Source organism: Peromyscus californicus, unplaced genomic scaffold, assembly GCF_007827085.1.
Source record: "Peromyscus californicus insignis strain IS unplaced genomic scaffold, ASM782708v3 Scaffold_10__1_contigs__length_136768540, whole genome shotgun sequence".
Lineage (NCBI taxonomy): Eukaryota > Metazoa > Chordata > Mammalia > Rodentia > Cricetidae > Peromyscus > Peromyscus californicus.
In genome coordinates this window covers 107,193,810-107,207,074 of record NW_026294391.1, presented here as the reverse complement: position 1 = coordinate 107,207,074, position 13,265 = coordinate 107,193,810, and positions in this window count along the sequence as shown.

Here is a 13,265-nt window from a genome sequence, read left to right as displayed (position 1 = left end):
CCATAGCATTCCCTCCTTTCCTCTAAATGAAGACTGGCTCTTCACATTTACTGGCTATATCCTTGGAAGTATAAATTGTGGAGAAAATTCCCAGTTTTATTTATGTTCTGAATTAGTATATATATATATACATATATATATGTATATATAATGTCATTAGAAAGTATTGTTTGATTAAGAATTGAAACAACAGAATCCTTCTGTTTTGCAAAATTAAATGATCCCATGCACTAATCATCTCAAATAATAAAAATATTCTGAACTACTTCCATGTTTTCTTATTGTAATTTTAAACTCACTAACCTGGAATCCTTCTCTGATAATCTTTCTTCTCAATAGGTGTTTTTCCATAATCATTTCCTTCTTTTGTGAATGACATGGGAATGGTCAAAAATATGAAATGTTTCTACTCATTTTTCCATAACTTAATTGAAAATGATACGTATTCCAAAAACTATTATCAATTTATGTGTTAATTATCCCTCAACAAAATATTTGTCATTAAGGATGCTCATCTATGATGAATATTTTGAGAAATATTGTTTAACATATTAATTATTACTATCTAATTCAGTAATGCACAAAATATCTAAGTTCATTCATTCTTAATATTTATTTTTATTTTATATTTATGAGTGCTTTGTCTGCACCAAGTGTGTGCCTAGTGCCCCAAGGGGACAAAAGAGTGCCTCAGACCTTTGGAGCTGGAGTTACAGGCTACCATGTGAGAGTTCTGATCTACCATGTGAGAACTGGTCCAGATTCAGGTCCTCCTTAAGAGCAGTAAATACTCTTAATCACTGATCCACCCTGCTGGTCATATACATTCATTTTTTTTCACAAATCCTCTAAGTCAGGAATTTTTAGCCTTGATTATTTAACAAATGCTTAAAATAATTTATATGTATAACCTTCAATGAAAATAAAATTCAAAAAACTAAGTCATATCAGGCTATGAATAGTAACATGAAGATATTTAAAGTTAGAAAGGAAAAAAGAAAATAAATATGATTGAGCAAACAAAAGAACATAATGTCATTTTCTTGACTGAATGAATGTTTAGTAATTCTGTATAGTAATCATATACCTTATATTGGGGCTATTTAAGGAGTACTAAAGTGTTATCTCCTGACTATCAAAAGAAAAGGAAACACTATTTTTTTCCATAAGTGTATTTGTGTGATGGTGATGAATGTTTATAAAGGTTCACATGTGTATAAATACATCTGGTGTGTATATGGGTGTGTGCATATGTGTGTGGGGGGGGTATTGTGGAGGGGTATGAAGACCTGTAGTTGATGTTGGATTTCCTCCTTGACCACTGTCAACCTTAGAAACTGAGGCAGGTTTCTTGATGGACCTGGATTCAGGTGGTGACGTTCTCCAGTACCATGTAATCATCATGAAAGCTGGCATTACAGGTGCATTCTCATATCCATTCAGCTTTTACTTGGGTTCTGGGGTTTCACAGTCTGGTGCACACACTTGTCCTACAAGCAGTTTAGTTATTGAATTGTTTCTGAAAGTAGAAAACCTGTTTTACGAAATATAGCCTAACTCACAGTTCAGAACACTTTATACTTTTGTGACCTTTAGTGGATTCTGTTTGATATAAAATTAAAATAAAATGAAGACAGTTATTTGAATAAAATTATATTTTAGCATGCATAAGGAAGTATAGAATATTAGGCAGTAAATTACCTTAGGCCTATCAACAAACTACACATTTATATTTACTGTGTAAGTCTTTATACTTTTTCTAGTATATTGTTACACACTGAAAAATATTTTCTTAACTGAAACATCTTCATTTATGAAACAGCTCTCTGCAAAATGAAATATGAAGTAAAGAGAAAATGAAAAGTATGTAATCCTTGATATCTGTGGTATTTGTTTCTTTCATGAATTAACTATGACTGACTTCCCCCCTCAGTAATTGCATAAAATGCAAACATTTTCAAAATTTAATCATAAGTTCTGCTAGAGTAACAGCAGCAAATGAAAGCTTAGAAGTACAGGTATGAGTTTCTCACATGTGATGCTAATCTGTTTTTGAAAGTTTGTGAATTCCTTTCTTTGTCATCTATGTGAAACTTAGATCAATGATTAGCTTGAATAGTGTTTGTCCTAATAAGTGACTCAGAATTTATAGACCAGAACTACTTATGGTTCTACCCAACTTCAAAGAGCACTGGGAATAAAAACATGTCTTGTGCTATAAAAAATATGAAATATAGTATTTAGTGATAGTAACTCCAAATAGTATCTTCTTAGCAAGATACATATTAAACAAGTCTCTGTCTAAGGTGGAAAAATGGAGGGGAAATTACATTTAAATTATGGGCATGATATATTGTGTGATATTTTGTTTGTGTTCTGACAAATAAAGCTTGCCTAGAGGTCAGAGGATGGAGCTAGCCACCAGTTAGCCATAGAGGCCAGGCAGTGGTGGCTCATACCTTTAATCCAAGCACTTGGGAGGCTCACACCTATAATCCGAGCAGAGAGAGTCACATCTTTAATCCCATAAATGGGAGGTAGAGACAGGAATATAAATTAAGTGGAGATAGGATCTAGGCCCCCTTTTTGGTCTGATGATCTGGAGAGGTAAGAAGTCACTAGGGGCTGCTTCTTTGCTTCTCTGATCTTTCAGGTTATTACCCAATATTTGACTCCTGGTTTTTATTAATAAGACTAATTAGGTTCACACTTCAATTATATAACTAAAATCAAATACACATACATGTTAAATACACAAACACTATATTTGGTTTGTATTGGGACATATACTTTTCAGACTAAATATCTATTATTGAAATAATAAAACATTTAAAATTATGTCAATAATATGGTGCAGTTGGGTCCTGTTAGGAAAAATAACCAATATAGAAATATATAATCTATGCATATATTTTGGACAGATTGTGTGTGTGTGTGTGTGTGTGTGTGTGTGTGTGTGTGTGTGTGTGTGTGTGCATGTACATGTACGACAGGATTTTATTTAGACCAGATAGGCCTTAAATATGTTGAGTAGCTAATGATGACCTTTACACTTAATCATGCTGTCCTATATACCCAGTCCTGTGATTTCTGGCATGTGATACCACTTCCAGTTTATGCAATGCTTGGCATTAAAGGCAGGATTTACTTCATGCCAGGTGAGCATTCTACCATCTGAGCTATAACTGCAGCCTTCATTTTTTTTTAATTTTTAATGGACCTACCAACATGCCATATGAAGCATCTACATTTTGTTGTCATTCTTGAGACTACCTTAAAGTTGTTCTTGTTACAGCATTAATTCCTTTTACTTTCTGAACATGAATTGCAAAAGATTTATTTTACCAATTCTTCCCAGGTCCACTAGTTTAATCATCTTTGCCTCATCTAGCATGTTTATCTTTGATCTTTAAATTTCAGGAGTCACATTAAGCCAGTTGATCCTAATGTGATGTACTTTATTCTGTCTTGAGTAAGAATTCAGACTCTCTAATAGAAGTTAAAGAAGTTCTTAATGTTTTACACTTTTGCTACATAGTACCCAATGACTGAAGTTTAACAGGTTAAAAGCCCTGATTGATGAACAGTATTTGGATCTTGAAAACCAAAAATAAGTACTAGTTCACAATATAGCAAGTACAGCATATCTGTGAAGATAATGATATTTTGGGAGAAAAACACAATTGTTAGGTAGAGTATTATGTATAATGTGCCTTTTCTATATTAACTAAGGCAACCAACGTAAATTCTCGTCAAGGCAAAGAACAGGGCTGTAACAAGAAACATGACTTTCTAGGCCTTTATCAGATATCTAATTAGTCACCAAACTGCTTATGACACCAAGAAGAACTAATTCTTATGCCTAATATACAAATTAGAATCAAAATATTAGAAAAAATGAATAAATTGCATTGGCATAGTTATAAATTATAAACCTCAAGTTCAAAGCAGGTTTGTCTTAATCCAAAGTATTTACACCTACAGTTAATGAAACCTCTCTGAGAAGCATGGAAAGTAATAAAAATCGTGGTGTAAACTATTTAACAAACTTATCAAGGCAAATGCATTTGATTATTCTGTAAGAAGCAAAGAATTTTGTGACTCTATGCATAAAATTTTGGACAATTTATGGAAAAATAGGGAAAGTGATGATGTTGGTCAGTTGCTCCTAGCATTCATGGATAAATTAAAAAAGGAAAAGAATGAGATCTATGATGTAATTAACCACTTATATCATCTCAGAATACAGTGAACAACAACGAACTCAGTGAAAATATGGACAGGTTCCAGATGTGCCTAAACAGTGTCAAGTTTTCTAACTATGTTCAGGAAGAGAATCTTCTCTCCAACAGCGACAGAGTGCAAGTTGTAGAAAATCAAAATGAAGCCGTCATTATAAGATTGGCTGAATTACAACAAAAATTCAAATCTCAGCCTTAAAGGTGTTGGCTATTAAAATAAGGGCATTAATTGGTAAAGAATGGAATCCTACATCATAGGGTGGCAGTTTAAGCTTTGAGTTAGTGCCCAGTATATGGTATTATTTCTCCCATCGCCCAGAATTACAATTCTAGGAATCAGGGGGTTGAAAAGGGAATTGTTCACTCACAATCATTCATAGTGACCCACTAGGAAAAGTTTTGCTTCTTCTTCCCTTGACCTTGAATTCTGATGGTCTTGGAGTTTTGGTTCCACAGTGGGGAATGCTCCTGTCAGGAGACACAACAGACATTCCATTGAAATGTAACCTCAGACTTCCCTCAGACCAAATTGGACTTCTGATTCTCTTAAGCTAACCAGCTAAGAAAGAAATGACAGTGTTAAGAGGGGTGATTGATCCAGATTACCATGGGGAATTGGATTGCTTCTCCACAGTGGAGGTAAGAAAGATTATGTCTGAAGTGCAGGAGATCCTTTAGGGTGTCTCGTGGTGTCCTGTAATTAAAGTCAGTGTGAAACTTCAACAGCCTAATCCAGGCAGGATGACAGGGAATAAAGCAGACCCAAGAGCCAACACCTGCTGAGGTGTTTGGTGAGGTTAGAGGAAATATAGAATGCACAGTAGAAGAAGACTATTATAAATATCAACTAAGGACCTTGAAGTCCGCCCTTGCTGCCTGTGCCATTGGGTGAGCTAGAGGGGCAGTGCTGGAGAACTTGCCCTGGTGGTGCGAATGCGAAAGAGTTGGCAGGCTGACCAACTCAGCTACAACAAAGGTCCAGAACCAGGGCTATGAGTTGGCTCACCATAACATCCACCCCATTTGTAAACTTATTCAGTGTGTGAAGGGATCTCTATGACACAGGGCAGTAACAGGATATCCAAGAGGAGTCTCAGTGACTCATTGCAATGAACATTTGCAAGTAAAGATATATGGACTAAAGAGTATAGTATATGAATCATTGTGACACACTACAGCTTCCATGATGAGATATTTTTAAATTTTATTTTATTTTGGGAGAGAAGATGCAAGGGCAGAGGGTAGATGCAAATGGGCAGGGACATGAGTGGAATTTGGGTGCATAATGTGAAATCCACAAAGAATCAATAAAAAGTTAAAGTAAATGAATAAATAAGTAAATTAATTAATACCAGCTAAGGTCATGTTACCACTTGCAGAAACAAGGATTATAACTGACATAACTATTTCTGTCATATTTTTTAAGAATGTGTTTGTGCTTGCACAGATAATAGCATATTTTGATTTACTTGTTATATAATGTAACATCAATTGATTTAATATCCCTGATTATCATATTTAAGTTTTGAGTACTAAAAAAAAGTCCCTAAAGGGATATTATGACCTGATTGAATAGATAGTGCATTTCCAGTTACACACAGAATAATTATATCATGTTAAGCATAATTATTACTTGGCTACTGTACTTAATTTGAAATTAAGCATGTCATTAATTAAAAAAAAATCAAACAAGGAGATCGTTTGTCAGGCTGGCAATGGCTACACTTATGATGTATACTTTTGATTGTCAACTTGGCTAGGTCTGTTTTAACCAACACCCAAACTGCTGAGTACACCAGTGAGGGATTTTTCTTCATTGGATCATTAGAGTCTGGGCCACATCTTCTGGTGGCAGGCTATATAAAGGACATGGAAGAAGGAAGCTCTGGCTCTTTGCTTGCCCTCACATTCACTGGCAAGTCATTTTCTTCACTGGCATTAGAGCCTACTTCTTCAGGATTCCAGTGTATACTGAAGACCAGTTGAGACATACAGATGTGTAGACTGAACAACTATTGTATTTTTGGATATTCCATCAGGAACCAGTCACTGTTGTGATAGTTTGACCACAACTTCTAAGCCACTCTAATAAATCTTATTCTATCACGTCTGTTTCACTAGAGAACCTTGAAAGACTACTGTGTTCTAAAGTATGAGTAAAAGAGTATAATGAAAACTAAAGTTAGTCAAAACTGAAGATTGGAAAGTGTCTTAAATTATTATATACAAACCTATATGCTTTGGAAAACTAACATTCTGATAGAGAATGTTATCATATGTTTGGTCAATAAGTAGTTTTTAAAGATCCAAGTAACATTATGTGCAAAATTTATCTGGTTCATAAATTAATGCTATTGTGATATTTTAGGATAAGAAATAAAAATATTTCATTCCATAGGTCATTCTATTTCTATATCAAACACAAATTAGAATTATAGAAATACAGTGCTGGAGAGATGGTTCTGAAGATAAGAGTACTTGTTCTCCCACAGGACCAGAGTTCTGGTTCCAGACTTTCCATGGTAACTTATAATCCTCTAAAATTACAGTTCTAGAGGACCTGATGCTCTATTCTGTCCTCCAAAAGTACTCCATGTACATGGTGCACAGATATGTGCACAAGCAAAACAGGCAAACTCATAAAATAAAATAAATAACAGCTTTTGAAAAATTATAGAATACCTAGTGATAAAATGAATTCAAAGGATTATTTTGACAATAACTTGATGACTTTTTCCATTTTTTTCAATGAAAGTGTTTTTCTTAAGCTTGAGTACTCAAGCTTGAGATTTAAGTGGAACAATACAATGCAAGGGATGATGAATAAAGGTACTCACTGCCAGTCCTGATAACCTGAGTTCAATCTCCAGGTCACACAGTGAAAGGGGTTAATAGACTCCCATAAATTGTCCTCTGACCTTCATAACACTCCTCTTCACAAATTAAATAAATACAATAAAATTTTAGAAGAAAAGATTTAATTTTAGTAACCGTCTAGAAATTAGCATTCTGAAAATCAATGCCACTGCTTGACTGTAGTCAACATTGAAGGGTACACAAAAGCTATATTTAGTGATTAGTGACCACATAACAGTTACAGGAGGATACAAACAAGCCTGACAACAATACAGATGAAAATATTAGGAGTCTTTCCAAAGATTTAGATATTATTATCCTAGAATTATTATTTAGTAATTCTTCCCTTCTAACAAAACCATTTGGTGGGTCAGTCTGAAAATGCTACTTCCATGTGCAAAATATGTATTTAGAATTCAGTTTTTTTCTACAAGCAAAATGTCCATTATCTATTCTAGCTTAGATGTAAGTAGGCTTAATAGAATTAACAATTTTTCTTATGGACTTTACAGATTCTCATATTTTAATATGTGATCTAGGAATTTTTCCTACTTTTGAATTTTAAAAGTAATTAAGAAAATCTATGTCTCTATAACTAAAATACCCATGACAGTACCTTTCTTCTCATGTTGAGAACATCGCAAGGATATTCTAGACTTCAGCAATACCACTTAATAATTAATTTATGTTTCTCACTATAATCTTAGCCTTGTGAAGTTGTAGTATCTTTCCATATTTATTCTTTATCATTTCAGAAATATCAGAAAGCATGCTGTCAAATGCAGGCAACAATGTCAAATAGAAATTTAAGTTAATGCTCTTTCTTCACATATTCTTTTTTTTTTTTTTGCAATACAATTCAGTTCTACATATCAGCCACGGATTCCCTTGTTCTCCCCCCTCCGGCCCCCCTCACCTCCCCCCTAGCCCACCCCCATTCCCACCTCCTCCAGGGCAAAGCCTCCCCCGCAGACTGAGATCAACCTGGTAGACTCAGTCCAGGCAGGTCCAGTCCCCTCCTCCCAGGCCGAGCCAAGCGACCCTGCATAGGCCCCAGGTTTCAAACAACCAACTCATGCAATGAGCACAGGACCTGGTCCCACTGCCTGGATGCCTCCCAAACAGATCAAGCCAATCAACTGTCTCACCCATTCAGAGGGCCTGATCCAGTTGGGGACCCCTCAGCCATTGGTTCATAGTTCATGTGTTTCCATTCATTTGGCTATTTGTCCCTGTGCTTTATCCAACCTTGGTCTCAACAATTCTCACTCATATAAACCCTCCTCTTTCTCGCTAATTGGACTCCCAGAGATCCACCCGGGACCTACCCATGGATCTCTGCATCCAGATCCCTCAGCAGTTGGATGGGGTTTCTAGCACGACAATTAGGGTGTTTGGCCATCCCATCACCAGAGTAGGTCAGTTCGGGCTGTCTTTCGACTATTGCCAGCACTCTGTTGTGGGGGTATCTTTGTGGATTTCTGTGGGCCTCTCTAGCACTTTGCTTCTTCCTATTCTCATGTGGTCTTCATTTACCATGGTCTCCTATTCCATGTTCTCCCTCTCTGTTGTTGATCCAGCTGGGATCTCCCGCTCCCCCAAGCTCTCTTTCCCTCGACCCTCGCCCTTCATTACCCCCACTCATGTCCTAGAACTTGTTCAGCTATGTTCATATCAGCATTGTTTGAAATAGCCAGAACATGGAAACAACCTAGATGCCCTTCAGCTGAAGAATGGATAAACAAAATGTGGTACATATACACAATGGAATACTACTCAGCAGAGAAAAACAATGACATCATGAGGTTTGTAGGCAATGGATGGATCTAGAAAAAATCATCCTGAGTGAGGTAACCCAGACTCAAAGACAAACATGGTATGTACTCACTCATAGGAGGATACTAGATGTGGAACAAGGATGACTGGACTGCTACTCACATCACCAGGGAGGCTACCTGGAAAACAGGACCCCAAGAAAGACACGGGGATCACCCAATGACGGAAAAATGGAAGAGATCTTCACATATTCTTAATGTAGTTATAAAGTACACCAATGCTTTTGTAAGGATTCTATCCTATCATTTTCTCAATCTATTTCCTGATTTTTTACCAAGAACACAACACATAGAAAAAATGTTTTATGATGCATTTCATTTCGATCCAATTGGCACAAATAAAACAAGTGCTGCCCAAAGTAGTAGTTAATTATTTTTGTAGCCATGTTACTAAGCTATCAGAAGAGTGTCATCTTGCCTATTAGTGTCACTAATAGTTTAAAAGAACAGTATCTTTAAAGAAAAATAAATACATTCACCCATTTGTCCTGGAATAAAGGATAACTTTATTTAATAGTCAGAAGAATTAAATGAATGAGATAATTGAATAATGCAAACATATCATTAAAGTTTCAAAAGTGAGTCATGCACTACTCTTAGCTTCCAAAACACCTGAGTTTGCTAAGAGCTCAACTACTCAGAACATACAAGGTTTAAGTCAACATTCATTTCATAGCATTTACTGAGTGTTCCCAAGATACATTTTAATTTGACAATCAAAATGCAATTGTAAAAAATCAACATAATAGACAATCATGAATAAAATATAATATTTAATAAATGCCTATGTTTTTAGCTCATCCCATCAACACAGAATATTGTTAAATATACTATGGCTTCTAATCTAAAATTCATTTTATAAAGAACTGTTGGTAATCTCATAACATTAAGAACATATTGTGTTTACTCACCTAGATAAGGCATAGATAAAGTTAGTAATATGATATAAAATTGACACCATTGGAAGATTATTCAGCCATAACTAAACATGTTTGGATGTCAATATAAAGATTTAAATTGAAAATTTTGGATTTATATGTAATGATACTCAATTTCAGGCACAATTGGAATTTTTACAGATGTTAATTTTTATATGTAATCAGTTTATTTTGACTATATGGTGTGATCTAAAAGTTCCCCGAAACTTTAAGTTTTAGTAGCATTGTATGGTACAGCTGAATATATGGAAATAATAATTTGATATAATGCATGATCCTAACTGAAAACACAAAGCTGTATAAAGTAGAGAGCTGTCAGATCAGTGACCTAGAAAACAATAATGTTCAACTTACATTATCAATTTGAATGTTATAAGAGAGAAGAAATCCTGAATATGAAATCTTGGTTAGGTATAATGGACTAGCCATGACTGATTTCCCATTTGAGACATAAAGAAATATGTCACCTATTTCAGGGCAGCCAGAAATCACACATTTATCTATACAGCAAAATTATATTTTATTCAAGAAGATTTTGTGGAATGGAGTGTGAAGTTTTACATCTGAACTTTTATAAAAGTTCATATTCAGAACTATGTTTATACAATTATAATTATATTCAACTTTCTTCCAGTATTAAAAGATGATTCTAATAGTTGTGATCTGAATTATATTGTTCAGTCTACTAGGTGAAAAGTTCACTGTGATGACAAAATAGATATTTGTAGCTTTAATTGGGATGCTAAACTATCTTCAGAGATGTTTGTTTATTGTCATATTAATTAATATATTAATTTGAAATATATGTTAGGAAAACATAAAAATTAATCATATAAAGAAAAATAGGTAAACCATGAATTGGAATAAAATTATGTCTTCATATTGGAGGCAGAATATAAAGGCAAATGTAAATGTGTTACTGCAAAAATATTACAGGAAAAATATATATGACAAATAAGCATTAAGGTAATTATATCTATCTGAAAAACTGTTCAATTATGTCTTGTAAAAATAAATGTAAATATATTGACTAATATACATATTAGCATAAATATTTGGGAGAGAGTTTGTTTTATAATCTAGGTTACTTTGTTAAAGAAAAATAAAAGTATAATAAATGAAGTCCTAGCAATATGTCATGATGGTATTGTAATTACCAATTGTATGTCATATACTGAGAAAGGAAGAATTTATCTGACAATCCCAAATAAATCTATGACTACTATCATATGTCGTTACAAGATAAAAATCAGAACTCAAAACCACTTTACATGAAATCAATACCTAAAGAAAGGTTGAATTTCTCCCTGATTTATAAATGTCAGTAACCACAGTTCCCTGTCATTTTCATTTTATACTCTTCTAAACAGTGTCTAAAGAGCAGTTTAATCACAATTATTATGACTACTTGCATTGCAATTATGTTTGCAATATTGACAAATTATGCTACTTTGTCATAAGTACTTTAAATAATTATAGTGCTTGGCAGATATCTCTAAATCAGATTATTCTATGAAGAAGAAAATTTAGTATATCCATACTCAAATCATATTATAGTCTATCCTTGATGTGACATCACATCACTTTGTTTGACTGATGATAACATTACAGATAAAAAAGGCTATTTTATGAGAGAATTATGCCTGTCATGGTATAGGAGATTTAGTGTCACTCACAAGCAGCTGGGAACATATTTTCCAAGATTTGGGAGTTGGGGATGAAACTAGATGACAGGGTATCACAGAGCGATTGCATTCATCAGCACTTTAATATGAATGGACACACAAACATTTTCCCATTTTAAAATTTGTTTTTCAGATTCTAAGCTACTTTAAAGACAAGATCCATGTTCATGACAAAAATCTTTCCGTGTATTCTTTTCTGCTTGCTAAAATTGCTTCTAAGTTGGAGAAAACATTTGTCACATCTTGTCAATGGGTTGACATCAAGAAAACATACTTTCTGAACTTAAGTATTCATACAATACTGAGCATGAATATGCTGCTATATATAACAAATATACGTTGAATATTTATAATTTTGTGAATATAATATTGAATGGTATATTAATAAAATGTATTTGCAAACACAAACGTTGTAGGTCCTGTAAGTGTCATGAATTAGTGTCTCCACAACAACTTAAAGCTGCTAATAGGTTCTTCAAGTTTAATGTATCTGAGATGGAACTCGATTTTAACTGTTAAATAATATTCTATCTACAGTTTTTTTCTCATTTTAATTATGGCAATGCCTATTAATTAGCATCAACCTTTTCACTGACAAATTGTTTCTTTCTACTTCCCATATATGTCTAAAGTGCAACAGCTTCTTCATTTATAACTTATATTACTATTCTTAATCCTTTGCACTTTTATAACACAATATCAAGAAGATTTCAGTTATTAAAAATTTAGCATCATTTTTTACCCCACTTATTGGCTGGAAATCCAAAGATCAATTAACCAGAAGATTTAATATTTGGTAAAGTCCCAACTTCTGTTTCAAATATAATGTCTTTTGTCTGTGCTTTCATATGGAACAAAGTGTGCACTAGCTATTTGAGATAGTTTGTACAGGGATGCTTATTTTACTAATGAACACTCAAGCTGTGTATTTAAACCATCGACACAGCACACTGATGATTGAGTCTCAATACATGAGCTTTAGGAGAATACAAACATTAGAATACGCAACAGCATGATCCATGAAACCATCATCTTTATTGACTTACCATCTACTAACTGATCTAACTTCCTACTTACACTCTTTCCCATTTTTTTCACATAATCTAGAATCTACAGAAAACGAAAGGGATGAATTTCAATCTAAGTTAGATATTGCTATGGAAATGGTCTCACCTAACCATTAGTCCATATCCTTAAATGATCTGCAAATGTTATCCTCCTCTTCATACATCATAGTACATTTCTTGCAGTCCCTTCTTACTTTATTTGTTCTAGATAGTCCTCTTTAATGATCTATAAAAATCTTCTCAACTCAAAATTTTTGATTATTTTATTCTTTCTTTAATGCCAAGACAAGACTGGCATTAACCTTTTATCATACATAATAAAAAAGAAAGGATGTAAGATAATTACTGATGATTGGCATCCATAATTTCATGCCATAGAAGCAACAGTGACACTTCCTGGGTTGTGAATAGGTTATGTTTTAATGAGACATAGTTCTATAATTTTGGAATTCATGAAAAACAATGAATATATTAAATGTAACACTACACAGAAACACTAAAACACATAAACTTCAGATGAATATTAGGTATTCTTGTGGAATTTCTTGCTGTGTCTACATGTTTACATGACTTTCTGTTTGCTTCTGACTGCAATCAATGACCAACTGTCTATGAACAGAAATGTCTGAAATCATGAACCAAA